The following is a 21,238-nucleotide window of genomic DNA, read 5'->3' on the forward strand; positions in this document are numbered from 1 at the left end:
TTCGAATGGCTGAGAAGCATGAAAAGAAATGTTCAACTTTCTTAGTCATCAGGGAAATGTAAATCAAAATTACCCAGAGATACCACCTTACACCAATCAGAATGGCTAAGATCAAAACCTCAAGTGACACAATATGCTGGCAAGGATATGGAGAAAAAGAAACACTTCTCTATAGCTAGAGGGATTGTAAACTGGTACAACCATTCTAGGAATCAATCTGGCACTTCCTCAGAAAATCAGACATAGTTCTACCTGAAGAACAAGCTATACTTTGGTACCTATATCCAAAAGATGGCCTACCATACCACAAGGACATGTACTCCACTATTATCACAGAGGCATTATTTGTAATAGCCAGAAAGTGAATGCAACCTACAGGTCCTTGAACCAAAGAATAAATACAGAAAATGTGGTTCATTTATACAATGTAATACTACTCAGTTATTAAAAATGAAGACATCATAAATTTTGAAGGCAAATGAATAAAACTAGAAAATATTATCCCATATGAGGTAAACCAGACTCAAAAGAAATGCATGGTATATATTCACTGATAAATTGATATTAATCAAAAAGTACAGAATAGCAATAATACACCCCATAACCCTAAGAAGTTCAGCAAGAACAAAGTCCCAAGTGAGGATGCTTCAGTCCCACTTAGAAAAATCACAGGAGGTGGTGGGATACAGGGGCTTGAGTGAGAAAGAGGAAAGGGAGGGGAAATGGTGGCAAGATCATGTATGAGGGTAGACAGGAGAAAAACTTTGAGGGCCAAGAGAATGAATAGAATTAAATGGCTACTGAGAGTGGTGGGTGGGAGCAGAGGAAATCTCTGGAAGTCCCAGAGACCAGGGATGTGACAGGTTCTCACACACAGTGGAGTAACCTTAATGGAAATGACAAACTGTAGGGAGATGAAACATGAAGAGACCACCCCTCAGTAATTAGACAAAACTCCCAGTGGAAGAATGGGGATACCAAGCCACCTTCAAAATTTTTTGAACCAAAATTGTTCTTGTCTATAAGAAATGCAGGGACAAAAATGTGGGAATGGCTGACTGTTGACAGGTCCAATTAGGGATCCATCCCATAAGTAGGCACTAAATTCTGACACTATTACTGATGCTGTGTTGTGCTTACAGACAGGAGCCTGGCATGGATGTCTTCTACCAGCAGCTGACTGGGACAAAGCTACTCACAACCAATCATTGTACTAAAATTTGGGACTCCAATTAAAGAGTTAAGGAAAAGACTAAAAAAGCTGAAGGAGTGGTAACCCTCTAGGAAGACTAACAGTTTCAACTCACCTAGACACTTGGAGCTCCCTAAAACTAAGCCACAGACCAAAGAGCATACAGAGGCTGAACTGAGACCCGCAGCACATATGTGGAAGAGGACTATCTGCCTTGTACAGCCCAGGGAGAGAGGATGCTTCTAATCCTGTAGAGGCTTGATTCCCCATTAAAAGGGATAAATATAAAGTAGGAAAACACCCTCTCAAAGGTAAACAAGATAGGACATAGGGTGAAGAATTCTGAGAGATGCACCAGGAAGAGAACAACATTTTAGATGAGCATAAATAAAATAATTATTTAAAAATTACATTTAAAATGTAAATAAAATATAATACATCAAAATACAATTCTTTATAGCTGTAACTATGTTTTTACATTGCAAATTTGAAAAATATTTTTGAAAATTATCTTTTTAAAATAGTGGTTGTATTACAATTAGGGTGACAGAGAAACCAATTAACTGAAGAAACAAAAAAAACATTGAAATTGAATTAATTAACAAAGGCAAAACTGACACAAAAAATGAAAGGAAGGAAAAAAGTAAGAAAGAATGCAATTTTCTATCAGGATATTTACTCTGATTATACTAAAAATCGAGGTGTAAAACACATAAAAGATAAAACCAAGAACTAAGAAACACATTGTAACATATAGAGATTTATTCATTTATATATATATATATATATATTCATTTATATATAACTTTATATATATAACTTTATGCTTATATAGAAACCAAGAATATCAAAGAGATGGGCAGACATAAAACAATGGGAAGAGACAGAAGAATGAAGGACTATTTTGTGAAGAGTTAAGTGAAGAACTAAGAAATTATATATCAATGATAAACATAAAGAGGATCAGACAAAAAGAGTGTTGTGCACCATTACGACGAACTTGGATAGATATAGGCAGATACATAATGTGGTCTATTGGGAAACCTAACCCAATATTTAGCATAGTATAGGCTATATAGGACAACATCCTTCCAAAAATTATATGGTAAAAATGGAGAAAAAATTAGTTTTTTACATTTAATAAAAATATAATTATATCATTTCCATCCTTCTCTTCATTTCTTTTTTGTTTGTATGTTTGTTTGTTTTTCTCTTACAATGTTATTTTTAAAAAATTATGGGTACATATAAATATTTTAAAAGGCATTTTGACGTAGCACTTTATGAATATTTTGGTCAGTATGTAATTCTTTTAGAGGATTGATAGGATGCATTGAAATCCCACTAGTTACCATAAGCACAAAGTACATGTAGGACAGAACATAACATGGAAACAGGTTTCTTGGTGAGTATAGATTAAGCATAATGATCTTTGAATACCAAAAATTGCCACACGGCTATGTTCTTAGCTCTTGGATTATTAATGATTTAAGGTCCAGGTGTACCACACTCTGAGAGGGTACTATACATTTTTTCCTAAGAAGAATTGAGGCATTCATATTTTGGCCTTTGTTTTCCTGGGCTTCTTATGGCATGTGAGTTGTTTCTGGGGTGTACAGAGTTTTCTGAAGTTTGTATCCAATTATCAGTGATTGCATATTATGTCTGCTCTTTTGTGACTGGGTTACCCTATTCTATAGATGCATCCATTTTCCTAAGAATTTCAAAAAGTCATTGTTTCTGATAGCTGAGTAGTACTCCATTGTGTACATATACCACAATTTTTGTATCCATTCATCTACTGAAGGACATCTGGGTTCTTTCCAGCTTCTGGCTAATATAAATAGGGTTTCTATGAACATTGTGGTGAATGTGCCCTTATTGTATGTTGGAGCATCTCTGGGGTATATGCCCAGAAGTGAAAACTAACTGGGTCTTCAGGTAGGAATATGTCTAATTCTCTGAAGAACCTCCAGACTGATTTCCAGAGTGGTTGTACCAGTTTACAACCCTACCAACAGTGGAGGAGTGTCCCTCTTTCTCAGCATCCTCACCAGCATCTGCTGTCATCTGAGTTTTTGATCTTAGCCATTCTGACTGGTGTGAGGTGGAATCTCAGGGTTGTTTTGATTTGCATTTCCCTGATGAATAGTGATGTTGAGCATTTCCTTAGGTGGGCAAATAACAAACAATGGGAAGAGATGGAAGAATGAAGGGCTATTTTGTGCAGGGATAAGTAAAAAACTAAGAAATTACATTTCAATGGTAAACAGGATCAGAGGACAAATACTGTTGTGCACCATTATGAAGAACTTGGATATATATAGGCAGATATCTCATGTGGTCTGTTGGGAAACCTAACCCAATATTCCACCACAGTATAGGTCATATATGGCAACATCCTTCCAAAAATTATACTGTGAAAAATGGAGAAAAAAATCAGTGGTTTACATTTAATTATAATATAATTATATCATTTCCATCCTCTCTACTTCAATACCTATCATTTTCCTTCCTCTGTCTCTCAAATTAATAAACTATCTTTATGGTTATGCAATGAATTTTAATCTTCTCCAGAAATGAGCCTAATAACTGGTTATCCAATACCAGTGGTTAGTGTTGGTATCAGAAACTTGTTTTATGGTTGGTTGCAAATTCCCTCCAAACCCAGCAATAATGGTGACATCACCCATATATCAAAGAGCCTCGCATCTGTTGCCATGGCAACCACCATACATTCCAGGCCTTTATTACATCCCACCATTACCTGTGAGCAGTTATATCACAGCCTATATAAAAGGCAGACCTTTTCTGACGTTGTCCTTTCTTCTCTCTCTTTACCCCATTTGTCTTCATTGTGCTGTTTGTCCCTTTCCCCAAAAATAAACTTTGTTCATGTGGAACTGCATTGGGCTAGTATGGTCTGACTAGATATAAGCCACGATTCTATCACAACAGTTCGCTTTTAAAAGATATGGTTTTATCAACCAAATCCTGCATAGCAAGATGAAATAAGACTCAGCATAAACTCAGAAAAGTCTGGAATACACAACCCAGTAGGAAGAAAATGTTGCACGAGCAGAGAAAACCTGCTCTTGTCTGAAAGGAAAAAGGGAAGTAGCAGATCTGAGAGATAAGGGTTGGAACTGTGGGAGGGGAGCAAACGGAGGCTACAGTTGGGATGTGTTGCATAAGAGAAAAATAAATTTTACAAAAGAAATAAAAGGTTGAGATAATTTTAATTACTTTTCTCATTGCTATGACCTGATAAAATAATTAAAGAATAGTTATTAGAGGTCACAACTTGGAGATAAAGTTCATCACAGCAGGAAAGTCATAACATCAGGACCATGAAGCAGCAGGTCTTGTTGCATTTTTAGTCAGAAAGGAGAAATGAGAACTGATGTTCAACTTCCTTTTTAGTAATTAGTCAGCCCAAGGTCAGTCCATGAAATGACACCACCCACATTGAGAACAGGACTTCCTTATCAACCAACATCACAAGCTTAATACAAAAAAAAAAAAAAAAAAAAAAAAAAAAAAAAAAAAAAAAAACTCCTTTGTATGAGCATAAAGACAGATTCTAAACCTCATCAAGTTTAACCATGACAGAGATTAAAGTGGCTTATTAAAAGATCATCCATCCTTTCTAATGTGCAGTTTCCCAAACTTCTTGGGCTTATAAGATACTGTTTGACCTTCCACCCCTGAACTTTCTCTGATTTTTATTAAGTCTTTTGTTGATTTCTAAATTCTGCTACTGACTAACATCTTCCCATGAAAAAATTAAAACCTATTATTACAATTGACAAGAATCTGATTCTTTGTGACTATGCATAGGTAAAGACTCCTGACATATTCTTCTCTGCATGAGGCTTGGTCTCCTCTGAGCATCAGAGTCACTCTGACAACACTGAAAGCAAATGGGTACCACATGTAGGAAACTCACATTTGAAAAGGAGTGTATATGAAAACATGTGCTTCCAAAGAAAGACGAAGTCTCCATCAGTCCAACACACTGACTCACTAATTTAACTAATGACATTTAATATGTCTCTAAACACAAAGTATTATTGTACTGACTGGTTTTGTGTCAACTTTACATAAGCTGAAGTTATCACAAAATAAGGAGCCTCAGTTGAGAAAATGCCTCCATGAGATCCAGCTGTAAGGCATTTTCTCAACTAGTGATCAAGGGGAGGGGGGGCTCAGCCCATTGTGAGTGGTGCCATCCCTGGGCTGGTAGACCTGCGTTCTATAAGAAAGCAGGCTGTGCAAGCCAGAGAAAAGACAGTAAGCAACCTCCTTCCCTGTCCTCTGCATCAGCTCCTGCTTCCTGACCTGCTTGAGTTCCAGTCCTAACTTCCTTTGATGATGAACAGCAATGTGCAAGTGTAAGCTTAATAAACCCTTTCCTCCCCAACTTGCTTCTTGGTTATGATGTTTGTGCAGGAATAGTAACCCTGACTAAGACAAATATGTACAATAAAACATCTTATCCTTGAAAAAATGATTGAGATGAATTTTTAAAGTTATGTTTTAAATAACCTACCTTAAGTAGACAATCAGAAAATGGCAACAGACGATAATTTTTATAATTTAGACTCTGTATACAATGTGATTGGAGTAGCATTTTACACATGTGATCATCCTCCTCAAAAATATTCATATCTTAACACAGGGATGTCCTATAATATACAGATCAGCCATCCTGCTTAATAAGAATCATTTGTAGTAACTATCTTCTAAAAACCTGTCCCAACAGCTAGATACAATGTGGTGTCCGAGAAGAGAGTTCCATAATTATGAACTTCATTCAGTGTTGATATCAATATTAACTAGCTAGTTTTACCAACCCCATTTGCTTATATCAGAAGCTCATATAGGGAACAGTGTATGTACACATGGGTTTTTATATCATGTAAAACATTATGTAAATTTAAAAATTTTCTCAAAGAGTATATTAAGCCATTAACTAATTTGTATTCATAATACAGGGCTTCATTTTCATAGATCCCTCTCTCTCTCTCTCTCTCTCTCTCTCTCTCTCTCTCTCTCTCTCTCTCTGTGTGTGTGTGTGTGTGTGTGTGTGTGTGTGTGTGTGTGTGTGTGTGTGTGTGTGTATACTAAGATGAAAAACAGAAAGTTTGCAGAGATGGTTCAAAATAAACAGAACATAGAGAAATATAGGAATAGGAATACCCTATTCACAAAGCAAAAATCTTGTGTAGACAAATTAAGATCTACATGTTAAATTTTCTTGTCTGTTGTAAATGTACATGTGAACTTTACTTCTCAGTTCATGCTACCTCACAATCTAGTAGAAATTGCAGACAACTCTGGCAGACATCCCATACTCAAGAGTCGGCCCTGCCAGTCAAAAGAGTAGTAGACATCCTGCCTAGGGACACACTCCCTTATATTGCACAGACGAAAGCCTCCACCATCCCACCACCACTACCACCACTTTGCCTTGTCTCTGTCTACAACTCCAAACTATCCACTTCTGAATAGTCCACATGAACAAATAGAACTGTTGGCCAACCCAGGCTAAGATGTACTGCTAGACCAGAAAAGAAGTTAGATGCCAGAACTCCAGAGAGCCTGGTAGCTATTGAATCACCTCCACTCTCATAGTGAGTGTACCCCAAATCTATCTCCAAATCTTCCTCTACTACTCACCATTCTGTCGAAATGTAACTCCAATAGAGAGTCCTTGTTCAACAAGGACCTTATCTGTCTCTCGAAATTCAGCTCACAACTCTAGCAGAAAACCTATTCTTAACTACAGATCACACAAACCAGAAGACCAGAGTAGAAATAGAAACCAAAAAATAAAGTATGCATCCAAAAAAGGCAAACTAGGAAATTGGCATCTAGACCTATAATCACCTAAAACCAATGCCTGGAAAACAGGGCAAGAACATAATTAGCATCCAAGACAAGAGGTCATCCCTAGATCCCAGGCATCTTACTACAACAAAAACTGAAAACAGGAACTCAGCAAAAGCACAAGAAAAAAAAAAAAACTTAGAACCAACATTATGAAGGTGATAGTTGTCCTTAAAGAGAAAATAAATAAAAATCCCTTAAAGAAGTGAGGAAAAAGACAAAAAAACATATAACATTTACATACAACATACACACAAACCAAAAATACAAAACACATACACACAGTCAACAGGCACGTGAGCACACACACAAAAATAAATCTTTGTAAAAAAACATAACTTCTTCCTTCTGTTTATTCTCCCTCTCCTCTTCCCTATCTCCCTCCCTCCCCTTCTTCCTCTCTTTCCTCACATTCCCCATTATTCCCTATACTCTAGTTAATAAGTCTAAAAGAATATTGTAACTCTTCACCTGACAGCATAGTCCCTTCCCTGAAGCAGCTGATACTGGAATGGTATATGTGAAGTTCAGGGAGTCTTTTATTGGGCTTGTCCATCATATACTGGTAAGTCACTGTGGAAACAAAAGGTAATGAGGATGAGATACCCATGCCTGAAGCCTCAGATCCTTTACCTGGACCAGGGCTCTCCCTCTATTATATATACCCTGCTTAAGTTCAGAATGGAGGCATGTAATCCTATCATAGAGGCCAAGAAAGCCCAGAAAATTTCTGGACTTAGAACCCAACTGGGATTTCTACCAACTGCAGTCTCTCATGCAGGCCAGGTACTCCCAGTGTACAGAAGTTTGGCTTTATTAAGAGGCCTGCTGTGCAGTAGAGCACTGAGGCTCCTATAGACCTCAAGACATCACAGAGACTGAAGACTGAAGATCTTACCTGTAACCAGTAATGTAAATGCTTATAGGCAATCCCCACAGGAAAGAGTTTAAGAAAAGATCAAATGAGAGATAAGATATTGAGATAGAAGGTGTTAAAAGAAAAACATGTAAAAACACATAGAAAGTATAGTCTCTGAAGGAGATAAATAGAATTATTTTGAAAGATGAATAGATGCTAAAGAACGTTAAAAAGAAGAAAATAAAACTAAAAGAGATAGGTATAAAAAATATTAACTTTGAAAATAGTAGCTGAATTATCTCAACAATACTAGAAGAGAGATAGATAGAGAGAGAGAGAGAGAGAGAGAGAGAGAGAGAGACAGAGACAGAGACAGAGACAGAGACAAAGAGACAGAGAGACAGAGAAATAATTTAAAATGTTTACTATACCTGTATAGACACTGAATTTTTTTTAAAAAATTTAAATGTCAAGAGGTAAAACAATTAGTTACAATACAATAAAATGAGAGAACAATAAATGAGAGTTAAATAAAAGTATAAGACAGTGTTGGGAACAACACTGAACAGGGTGTCAGATCCCCAGACACTGCTACCAAAGATGGTTTAAAATATAAACAGAAAATAAAACTATAAATAACTTAATTCAGACTAACCTAATGCCAATTAAAGGTTATTACCATTCTATTCATTCATATTTTATTTATTTTTAATAGCCACAATAGCTTCTGCACACTCTCAAAAAGAAGCTTTAGAAATTTAAATAAAAATAGATATTGAGACAAAGGCATTAAAACAAGACCCTACAGTGCAACTATATAATGAAATTAAATAAGGTCTTATTAATTTACTTTTTGAAAGTCCCAGCAGACCACGTACACCTCCAAGGTTATGAAGAATTTGAATGCATCCCATGAATGTTTTAGATTTAAAATATTTAAGGAAACTGTCACCAGTTTCTTTATGATATGATATGTATTCACCATTTGTGAAGCAGCCATTAAATTCTTGGGTGACTCAAAATACCATATCCTGCCATGACTGGAAAGATATGACAAAAGCAGTATTGGAAACTGGTTCTTGATTACAATGGGGATAATTGTAAAAAGAAGAAACAAAGGAGATGGACCAGAGAAATGCTGCTAGAAATATCCATATTTCCCAAAATTAGTTGCTAGGTGAAGGTCCATATACGAAGGCATAAATGGAGGTTGAATATGATGATGTCACCTGGTATTTGATTAAGGAAGTTTTAAGTGGTAGCAACAAGCATGAAGAAACAGGAGAAAGGTCTTACCACTTATTTAAATTATACAAGATCCAAAGGGATCATTCACTGATGTTTCACAAAGATTGACTTCCGTGGTAAGTAGAACAATATCTGATTAAGGAGGTAAGCAAGTACTAAGCAAATCTTTAGCTTCAAAATGCTAATTCTGAATAAAAAAATAGTTATCAGGCCTCCCTAAGAGAGGTCAGAAACAATAGATTAGTTGATTAGAAATATGTCAGATAATGTTTCTGGTCCTGATTTTCTGGTTCTACCCTTGTGGTCATCTGGAACTACAGCACACTGAATCAGAGAAATGCAACATAACTGAGGTCTGTGTCCATGTCTTCCCTCTGTGTGTGGAGACAATAGGAGAAAAAGAATAAAGAAAGTCCTGTACAGGTGGGTCACCAGGATGTAGAGTTTGGGGAAGATTTCCTCCAGAAATCTCATTGTTATAGCTCTTTAATATTACAGTTCTTTTAGACAATATTCAATAAAGCTACTCTCAGATGGCATTCAATAAAACAGCTGTGCACATACACATTATTTGGACGGAGCTAAGAGATATATAGTTTTGAAGAAGGATTTAGGAATATCCAGGGTCTGCAATGTTCACTGGCTGAAACCTAAGGTACTGAGATGCCAAATTAGCATTCCAAAATCTCAGGTGCTTGCTGAATGACTTGGGGGAGGGCACAGATGAGGAGAATCGACCTGAAACTTCTATTGGGATAGCTAACATTGCTCAGGGAGGCAATATGAGGTTCAGGATCTCCCAGGTAAGTAAAAAGAGGAAGTCCCCCTGACTTAAGGATCCTGTAATTTTCTTCTAAGTCAGGGCTTTCAGGTAGTATAATCCTTTGACATTAGCAGCAGGGTTTGACAGAATTGGCTTCCATACTAACAATGCAACAATAATAGGAAAAGTAATCTCTAAAGATTTTAAAAAAACAAAACAAAATATTGTATATTTGAATTGTGGTAAGTTAGGTCATTTCAAAAGATTGTAAGAAAGAACTCACTGGAAAGGAGTTTCTGTTTTGTTGTTTCCTAGAGATAATCCAAAAAGAATGCCCCAGTCTCTCGAATATGAAGACAATGTGGCAGAGGCTGGCACTGGACAAATGAATTCAGATAATTAAGGGATAAACACCTTGTGGATAAATGCACTAGGGAGCCTCCTGGAACTCCAATATTAAATTCAAGGTACCCATGTTAGGTCAACAGTGGGAAAACTCATCTGCAGAGCAATTACACAGCACTGCTCTGGATGTAGCCAAGTTGCCCTGATACCAAAGCCAGAGCAGTTTCGGTATATAGAGTCCACATGGCTATATAAATTTTTCTGCATTTTCTGCTCAAACTTAGAGAAAAAAATCTCTTTTAGCTGATTTATGCACACCACATATTACAGACATGTGTTAATGTGTGGGAGTGGAGGAAAACCTGGGGACAAAAATCCCATACACCTCTCTGAATAGAGATAGGGGTAGCCTCGGCCACCGAGTCCCACTTGCAAGTGCACAAGCTTAGGTGAATGGAGAGAAAACCCAGCTTGGCTGCATCTTTGCTGCTGGGTCTGGGAGACCAGCTTTGCTGCCTCCTCTGCTGGGCCGGCGGAATACGCGTTTTTCCACAGATGTCATCAGGCACCAGGCCAGGCTGAAAGGAGCCAGTGAAAGGCTTCAGCACAGGATATAAGAAGCTTCAGGAGGGAAAATCTCCTCCCAAATGCTGGTGTTGCCAGCTCTTTAGAACAAGGAATGTCAGGCGGAGAACTTATTCTTACAGGAGTTTTTGTTTTGTTTTGTTTTTTCTTTTTACTTTCGACCTAAGCTCCGCTGTATATATACAGCTTAGAAATGGTTCAGAGTCTGACAACCAGTACTTTCTATGGTACTTGACTTGACTTCAGGGCTTTGGAAGACCTTGTCTACATATTTGGGGGTAGTCCTGCTTATGTCTGTAACGCTTGCCTAGTTTACATGACCCACGGCCATGCCGACCTGCTGGGGAGGGACTTGAGGTGTGTCCAGTGCCGAAAGAGGCAGTGTGACATCGATGGCAAGTATTCCTGATTCATGGGAGTCCAAGAAGACCTTCCATCTGACTCACCATTCCCAGGGTTTCTAACGTATCCATCGAGACTCAGGGTTTGCATTTTGGTCTGACGTCTGTGTGTGTGTGTGTGTGTGTGTGTGTGTGTGTGTGTGTGTGTGTGTGTGTGTGTGTGTGTGTGGCACAAAAAGACCAGATGCCAATCAGAGCAAGACAAATAGCCCAGGTGTTTTAGTAGCTAGTTCCTCAAAAATTGCATCCAGGACAATTTCAGAACTGCTAGCCAAGATAGTCCAGGCTCTCAAATTGTTTCAGCCAGCTCCGCAGTACCCAATCCCAAAGAAAGTAGGCAACGATACGGCAGCTTTCCTGTGACTTATCTTAACTTTCTCAAAAGAAGTGAGTTTCTAGTTGTTAATGGTCTTCATCGGGGAAGCACAATATGGAAGCTTAGATTCAAAAGTTTCCTTCTCTCTTTCATTTTTACCCTTTATCCTTCTTTTTCTCCTATCTAATGTTAAGGAAAAGGAGGGTAAAGGAGAAGAAAAGAAGAATGATATATATATATATATATATATATATATGTGTGTGTGTGTGTGTGTGTGTGTGTGTGTGTGTGAATGATAAAATAAAAGGTAGATCATTGAATTTACTTTATACTAAAGAGCATTAACAAGTCAAATATTATACATGGATATGAAATGTATAAGATATAAATCTAAGGTTATGTTGTTGTACAACATACTGTATATATGCTCCAACTCTTCATTAAATATTGGTCTTTGAGCCAAAATATGTAAACATACCAGGATTTGTGAACAAATTAGGGTATGTGAACATATCTTGACCATTTCTCATTACAAGTATTCCAGAAACCAGCTCCACCTGCAAGGTCCAGATCCTGACAGGGAAAGTGAAGACACTGAGCTCATGTTGACTTTCAAGCATGGGGCCCCAAACAGATCAATTTTATGTATTTTTATAACTATATAAAAATACATATACAATCATAATCCTGCTCACATGAGCTGTGATATATTTGGTTATTTTATTAAAAGAAACCATAACATCAGCGTTTAAAAGCCCCCATCATTAAAAATGGCCCCAACTTTTTGTCTCCTTCTTCCCACTCCATCAGTCACCACATAACCTTGCTTTGGAATACACAGTACAATTTCAGCAAGCCAAAAATGAAAGTTTAGGCAGGCATGTCTTGTATACATGCAAGCCAATCAATACTAAATGCAGTTGCACAGGTACACAAGGTCAGAGACAAATTGAACTTTCAAGAAAATAAATCCAGTTATCAGATAGATTACGCTCTTTCACAATATCATTTTTAATTGAGGACAAAGAAGGATTCATTGTACCAAGCAATCTTTCCTGACATGTACGTATCAATTCTCTTTTTTTTTTTCAGGAAAATTTTTTTGAAACGTGTTAAGAGCAAATATCAACAAGAAAGACACAGCAGTTCTAAATGGGCTGTGAGGGTCAGCCTACCAAGAGCCAGAATGACACGGGACACAGGGCTGCTAGGTCTGCAATGACTTTCTGCTCAACTTTAAGATGCCACCCTAACCTCTGCTTCTCTGGGTCAAAGACTTCTGGTATGTCATGGGGCCAGAACACATTAAAGTGGGGACAAGGTGGCTCTGGAGTGGGCTGGAAGTACTTGGCCACACAAGGTAAATGCATCCTAATTCCACAGGTACTGAAGCTTTGACCCTAGATTAGGAGGCTGTGGCAATGTGGCATATCTTCTCGACATGTGGGTATTCCTCTCTCATGTGAACTGCTCCATCTCCAAGATAGCCAGGTCATGCAAGGAGAACTACCCCTCCTTCTCAATTTGACATATGCTCTGTACAAACCTCTTCAGCACGTGCTCTATTTCCTTGTTCTTCATCTTTTTACCTTTGGGTTGATCAACTAGGGTCAAACTAATTGTAGAAGAAGCAAAGTCACTTTCTGAGTCAATGATCAGTTCCAAAGCTTTTCTAAACAGATCCATCTTGTTCTCTGCAAAATACATGACCATTTTGGAAGCTGAAGTTGTAGCAAGATTCACCAGTGCATAAATGGGTCTCCTGTATTCCTCCATGATGCCTTGTTTTAATCTCAATATGAAGAGACTCCAATACACTGTTGATATTCTTAGTCAAGTCCTCCAATTATTAACATTATCATTTCGGTCATGCGCTTTGCAGCTGTGGTTCTCCCACACACTATGAGTCAGCAGCAGATAGAGGAAGTGCCCATGCACATCCATCATGGCCCCTGCTCTTCTCATGCTGCCTTGCATGTTGGAGGGAGCACAAACTCTCAAGTTCATGCTGGAATATCTATCAATTCTTAGTATCATCTTTCTAAGAACTATTTTCAAGCCTCTATTGATCAGACATAATTTTTCTATTTTCTAAAATTCTGTTAATCAAACCTAACTTCCCCATTTTAAGTTTCTGTAGATTATATATGGCATCCTCATCTGAAATCTCTGTTGATAAGACACATCTTCCTCAGAAGAGTTTTGCAAACAGGAAACAGTGCTATCTACAATTGCCACAGGACTGCCACAGGACATTGTGACTGTAGCAGGTTCTCTGAGGACATGATAACATGTCCCAAGATACCCAGGTGTAATAATCACATCTTGACAATAAAAACAGGAAAAAAGGAGACAGGAGAGTTTTACCCCTCAAAAGGTTATTGAGAAAAATATAGATTCATTGACAGGGATTTCAGAGCAAGTGATTCTGCCATTGGCCATGAACAACAAAGTGAAAGAAAATATAGCTCTGAGTATAGACAGCATATTGAAAGCAAAAAGAGCTTGTAGCACATACAATCAAGGTAATAAGCATACAGGTCACCAAATTTCCCACAGGTCCTTGTTGAGGTTTGGTCTTTTGTTATGTATTGTAATATTAAATTGTGGCCTGGAAGTCCTGGTTTTAATGAGGGACCATAGGATCTACACATCAATCCAAATGACAGTTATCCTTCATTGTTGAATAAATATGCTTACACCCTATAACTAGCAGAACTGAGGTAGGCAGGGACTGGGTTGTGAGAAGAACCATGAAGACGGAGGAGGAGGAGAAGGAGGAGGAGGAGAGAGGAGGAAGACACAATAGAGTAGGTGAATCACATTATAAATTATGGTTATTGACAGGGAAGTAGACATAATAGCATAGAGGGTAGTTATCTGCCTAGTTCTAGTGCTGATTGAGGCTTATTATGAATATAAACATTATGTGTCCATTATTTTTGAATTTAATGATTAATGGCAGGTTAAAAGCCCAGGACTGAGATATAATATGTTCTACAACAGGTCCTCATCAGGTGCGAAGAACTTTCCATGGGCCTTGAAGAGTAGAGTGACATCAGTGAAGCACTCATATGCCATGTCACTGTCATGGGTCAGAGTAAACCAAACATATAAAGACCTATGTGTGGCATGGATTTGATCAAAATACATTGTATGTAAGTATGTAAGTTTCAAAGACTCAATAAAATATTTCTAAGTCAGCATTTTGTTCATAGTATGCACACTAAACTATATCAACTAAAAAGGACTTTCATGAATATTTTAAGCAAATGTTTCTATCTCATGTTTTAGGTCCTGAACTTTGGTTTCTTGAACAGCAAGATAACTATCCTTAATGACCACAACCCATGTCCCGAAGCTTGACTGTGCTCTTTAAGTCAGATTCCACTTCAGTGAGAAGATGTCTTTGGATCATAGAGAAGAATGCAGACATGAAGCACTTGGTGTGAGTCACTTCCTTTCCTAAGACCATGAAGTAATTACTGTGATCATTCCCAGAGTAAATACAGAAGCATTTTATAGGCTGCAAAGAACATCATCAAAACTTCTTATACAATAGATTTCAGATTTTGCTATACAGGAGCATGAAACAGGGCAGAAATTTATTATTTCTAAACCATCCCAATGAAATTTGGTTACTTTTTCGTCTTGTATTGAAAAAAATATATCTCATAAGAGTCAAAGACTCTGACCTGCCAACATTATAAAATTAATGGGTCTTGCACTCCCAATAGAGAGGCGTTGTAAGCAGAGACTGTAATTACTGGAAGTCACTGTCCCACATGGTGGTTACATGTGATAACACAGCTGGTTGAGGAATCTTAGACAACTCTGTGGTCAAAATATTGGAAAAAGAACAAAAAGGAAAAGAAGATGAGAAAAACTTGGTACTGCATGTTAGGTTGGAGCAAATAGTGTGATTAAAATCAAAGACTCAGTCTGATGGTATATCACATCCTTTTAATTTCAGAACTTGAGAGACAGGGGCAGGAGAATCTCTGTCAGTTCAGGGTCAAGGCCATGGAGATAATTTCAGGGAAGCAATAGACTACACAGAGAACCATCTTGGAAATTCAAAACAAAACAAACGAACCCCTGGGAGTCTCTAAAGAAGAGACCAGACAGCTCCCAAGAGAGACACCAGTCAGTGAAGGACTTACACACACAGCTCACGATGAAACATGTGCTGAGGAATAACATGGAAATCCCAGCAGCTGACCAGAGTCTCAGAGTCCAGCAGACTCCCTTCCCTGTCAGAGGGTAAAGAGATATATTCACCATAGGACCAAAAAGTTTAGAGCAATTAACAACCACCCAAAAGGCTCAGAATAATTATGAACTTAAAGTGTAAAAAGCTATTATAGCTTAAGAAGAAATGTCAAAGACAGCTATAAACTGTGCGTGTGCATGTACACACACACACACACACACACACACACAACTTAGAAACATTTTACTCTCAGGCACCTATAATATTCATGACCTTATATTTTTGTCTTAAGTGTCCTATATATTTACATTCACTTCAATACTTCATAATTTATTTATTCATGTGTTCTGGCTATGAGATATTACACTTCCTTCAAACTACTGTGGATCTGCTGTCTTGATCCACTCCATCACTTCAGTTTCTCCACTTGTCTGCATCATTAACCCAGGCACTTCCTCACCATATCACACACTCATACACTCTCCTGGACCAAGGAATGACGACCTCACCTTGGTCCGGTCTGTCCTCCATTATTATTGAGTTGTGTGTTCACAAGATCGAGGGCTTCTTGTATCAGTCTTTCTGATATATGACTCAGAAACCTGGCTCCTTTCAAAAATTCCAGAGCTCAGAGTCAAACTCTTCAGGCTTTGAGCTAAGTTCTCTATAGATAGCCAGTGCTTGCACATGTAGAAGTCACAATCTACACTTATCTCTAATGACTTAAAAACACCGGAAAGAGGAAATTGTGAAACATACCTGAAATTGTTACTAAAAACTCTCACAAGAAGGCTCTTATAACTTTCTCAGTTACTTATATAGAAATATCTTCCACCCCAAAACAAATTTACCTGAAAGCCTTGTTTATATTAAGTGTTCTTTAGAAAACTTTATGTGGTTTACTTATTTTTTTTCTTTTTGCTCTGTCATATTATCTTTTATTTCAAAATATTTGCTGTAAGTTTCTTTTTTTTAAATGACTTTATTTTACAAAACAAAGATAAATGTACAGATTTTAAACATTTTTTGCTTAAAATTATACATTTTTGTCAGTACAGTTTTTTTCAGATATTAAAATAATTTTTACATAAAACTATGTGAATATATTTTTTAGTCAGTACTTGATTTTTTCAAGGGCTTGACAGTATGCATTGAAAACCTAATAGTTACAATGAGCGTAAAGTACATGCAAAACAAAATGCAACATGGAAATAGTCAAAGTCTTCTTGTTTTGTAAATATATTTTATTTTGTATAAGGTTTATCTATATATCAAACAGGATTCTAGAAAAACATAAAAAGTTGAGTTGAATGGCTAAAACTTAGATGTTATAGGTTAATATAATAAATAATAATAAGCCCATGGATGCTGAAAGATGGTAAAGTGGTTGGTGGTCTTTCAAGCATGAGGACCTGAGACTGATAGTTGTGCCATGTGTGCAGATACATGCTTTAATGCCAACACTGCGGAGCAGACACAGGTGGATCCCCGGGAGCTCCTTGTCCAGCCTAACTGATGTTCTCCACACCCACAAGAGACCCTGCCTCAAAGGAAGTGGATAGTTTTCCTGAGAACTACACCTGAGGTTATCCTTGAATGAAAAAAGGAAATAAAAAAAAGACATGACTATTCTTATGGGGTTGAAATTTTTATTATATATCTATAATGGAAAGCATAGCCATAGGTATCTAGATTGGTCCGAAGTAAACCAAACCATTGCTGGGTGGTGGGAGGAGGCCACAGGAACCAAGGGTGAAATGACCCGGAGTGAGCCAGGAGACCAATAGACCAAAAGGACTGAGTACCAAAATGCTCAGTAATATAGGGAAGAAAAGCTTGGGTTTAGCTTAGTTTCTGGACTGGGGAAGACAGTGTAGAGGCAGGCTATGCCAGCCATAATGTCTCTATAACAGAGCACTGCCAATTCTGAGACTGGTTGGTAAACAGTATCTGCATTGATATGCTTGTAGGCATCTTAGGTAACTGTTTGTCTCTAGTTAGAGACCTAGCAGTCCTCACACCTTCACATATTTAGACATGTGTACATGCATGAACATGTACACATTACAAGGAAAAAATTGCTAGGCGGAAGAAGAAGTGATTAATAAGACCAAGGCATTACCTACACTTTCCAGTTGACCTTGAGAATAAAAAAACATAAGCTATAGTGTTGAGTTTTCTGACTGTCTGGGAAGAGAAAACATTTCCCTAAGCTATTCAGAGGAAAGCTAGTGTGTGCTTCTCAATTCATCTGAATCATACAACCCATACCAATCTCTAGGGCATGCTTCACCTTACCCATCTCCAGTATACACTCCCCTAATTTATTTCTGTGTAGACCACTATGTCCTTAACTCTAATCCCTTCTCCCTTCAGTCTCCAGGTTATGCTGGCATGTCTTTTAATAAAAAATGCTGAAGTGATAGGATAAATACCAACTGAAGTATGGCCTGAGAAAAGTATAGCATTAAACAGAAGACAACAAGTTGGGAGGGAAATGGAAAATCAAAGCCTGAGAAAAGTTGTGGGTGAGTTCCAATCAAAGTTGCAGACAAATTACGAACATCTGAATCTGTTTAGAGAAATAATCAGCAGGATAAAGTTAATGATTATTTGGTCTTACACTTCCAGAGGGGGGAGTCCTTAATGGTAAGAAAAGCATAGCAGCAAGCAGAGTGGAAAGTTTATGATCATATTTTTATCTCTATTCAGGAAGTAAAGAAACAATTAAAGTTGGAATAATGTTATAACTTCTCAAATTGTGGGTGTATATACATTTATATACATAGAAATATCCAAATACACACACACACACACACACACACACACACACACACACACACACACACACACACGATGGACTTCCTCCTTAAAGGTAGGAATAAAGATTCAATTACCACTACTATTAGCACCAACCTATTTGAACCAACTGTTAAATTACGTAAGCCTGTGAGGGACATTTCTCATTAAAACAATCACAATTACAAACCTTATCTCTCAGGGGGAGTAAATGAGAAGAAATCCTAGAAAAAGAACTAAAAAAAAAATGTGTAATAGTTTGAATGCCTTCGGCCCACATAGATGCCTGTGTTTGAATGCTTGGCCCACAAGGAGTAACATTATTAGGAGGTACTAATATTCCACCTTGTTGGAATAAGTGTGGCCATTTTGGAGAAAGTATGTAACTTTGAGATCAAATGCTCAAGTTCCAGCCAGTGCAGTAGAGAACCTCATTCTGGATGCCTGAAGAAAGACAGTCTCCTGGTGATTGCCTTTCAATAAAGATGTAGAACTCTCTGGCCCCACAACAATATCTGCCTAAATGCTGCCGTGCTTCCTGCCATTATAATGAACTGAAACTCTGAAGCTATATGTTAGTCCAAATTAAATGTTTTTATTCATAAGAGTTACCATGGTCAAAGTGTCTTTTTACAGCAATAAAAGCCTAACTAAGAGCTTGTTCAAAGAAATCAAAGAAAGTGAATGAGCTCCTGTGTAAATTCCTATAAAATAGACAAAGCTATTTGAAGGACCATACAACAAATGAGAAAGGAATTCAGAATGAAGTCCAAACTGAAAGACTAGAAATGAATAATACAATAAGCCCCACAAGAGAACTAATCAATAGGTAGAAAGCCTCATCAATAGACTTATATCTCAAAGAACAGTGTCCCGCGCAAGTCGTCTCGCCTGCAAGAACGACGCGGCACACACAGGATCCTTCTGTAGCAAGCTTTAATAACTCTTGAGAGGGAGAGCCAAAGCTATACAAAGCGGAGACCCTGAGTGCACCAAACCCTCCCCTTATATAGGGGTTTTGTCTCGCCTCGGACGTGGCGCCTCCTGATGGGCTAGGGCCAAATCATGCGATGTGATGTCAGAAGCGAGCACCCAGGTCTAGGGGCGTGGCTAGGCTTTAGGCGGGCATGCTCTGGTTATTTACCTTTGTTCCTTAAAGGAAACCAGCGCCATCTTGCAATGGCATGTAGGGCGGCGCCCCACATCTCCCCCTTTATTATTTATTACAAGGCCAGCCGGACACCCAAAAAACGGAGGGTGGAGATAGAGGCCATTCTCCTCGAATGATCATGGCGCACAATTAGTTGCGTGCGGTCAAGACTATGTACAAGCACCCCGTCAGGGTTGTTGACGTTACCCTAACAGGGCCCTGACCGGTCTCTCTGCCATTTTGTGAGGGAGGGACACTGGGGCAGACAACCCTCTGCAAGAAGGCTTGTCTCCCAGAGAAGGCGGGGGCGACTTCTCTGTGCGATGCCCTTTGCTCTACAACCCTCTTGGGCTGCTCAAGCCTGACACTCATCCTCGTGCAGTGTGTCTAAGGACACAGAGGGTGCAAGAGCTATCAGGCCGGCGACCGGCTGCCTACTGTTTCAGAGCCGCGAGCCAAACGCCTGCCGAAGCTCCCTGTTCTAGGGCGACAAGCGCCTGAGTCATCATCATCTTATCTCTTTTTGTTTGATTGTAAAATTTGCAAAGCAACCAAAGAATAAACACAAGTCCAAGGCTAAACAAAACCCCGAACAAACCCACCCCCACCCATTCCTTAAAGTAGGACAGCGCAGATGAAATCCAGGGGACAAATCCTTCGGTCAGTGATAAATCAAGGCGTGTGGAGTTAATCTGCAGGATGGCCGTGCGAAGTTCTCTCAGGGTCTGGTCAAACTCCACCGACCAGTTCTGCAAAATGTGCTGAGACAAAGCCTTAGAAAGATTAGCAGCTTTAGTAAATTTTTCATATTGGAGGTCACACACAGTCCGGGCAGGCGGTTTTCACACCCCAGTTAAGCAATCTGCCACAGTACATCTATCTGTTCTTGCACCAGATCTATACGCTGGTTGACTATCAGTAGTCCTCCTTGGATTTGGGTATAAGCCAAATGCCCAGCCTCCATGGCTGTAGTTACAGTGGAGGAAAGTTCATTAATGGTGGCTCGGCTTGTACTGTGCTGGACAACGCCAGGGCAGAAGCAGTTACAGAGGCAGCCACGGCTGTGGCAGCAATGATGCCCACAATCAGGGCTGAAATTCCAAAGTCTCTTTTTTCTCTGAAGAGGGTCAAAGAGCTCTGGGCTTCTACAGGGACGGGGACAAACCTTGGCAGATGAGCCACCAAGGCAAAGGAAAACTCGGAAGCATTCCAACAGAGAGCATAATAACAGGAGTGAATTCTACAATCAAGCTCAGAAAAGCTTTCATTAAATGATGTATTACTCAAAATCCATAAAAAGGGGGGCCAAACACACACAGGAGTGGGGGAAAAGGTCTTTTCTGTGTGGGTAGAAGATCTGGCCCCAATGCTGACTTTATTATCTCTGCTATTGGGGAACATCAGACTCCCTTTTCCCACCGGACCTCCCAAAATCATAGCCATTGGGGTTAAATATGAACAGCTACCGTTAGAAC

At 38.6% G+C, this 21,238-nt stretch overlaps 1 protein-coding gene and 1 pseudogene across 2 annotated transcripts in view; both read right to left on the reverse strand.

Moving 5' to 3' along the window:
• The window catches only part of LOC308418741 (C-type lectin domain family 4 member A-like), a gene marked incomplete at both ends in the record, with an annotated part of 244,876 nt that overhangs the window by 11,814 nt on the left and 211,824 nt on the right, over positions 1 to 21,238 (reverse strand). The gene's annotated exons all lie outside the window — the stretch shown is intronic.
• On the reverse strand, positions 12,768 to 13,578 carry LOC308418308 (non-structural maintenance of chromosomes element 1 homolog; annotated as a pseudogene). Its single transcript has one exon. The product of its transcript is annotated as a non-structural maintenance of chromosomes element 1 homolog (transcript).

The sequence above is a fragment of the Micromys minutus genome (genome assembly GCF_963924665.1).
Source record: "Micromys minutus genome assembly, chromosome: 3".
NCBI lineage: Eukaryota > Metazoa > Chordata > Mammalia > Rodentia > Muridae > Micromys > Micromys minutus.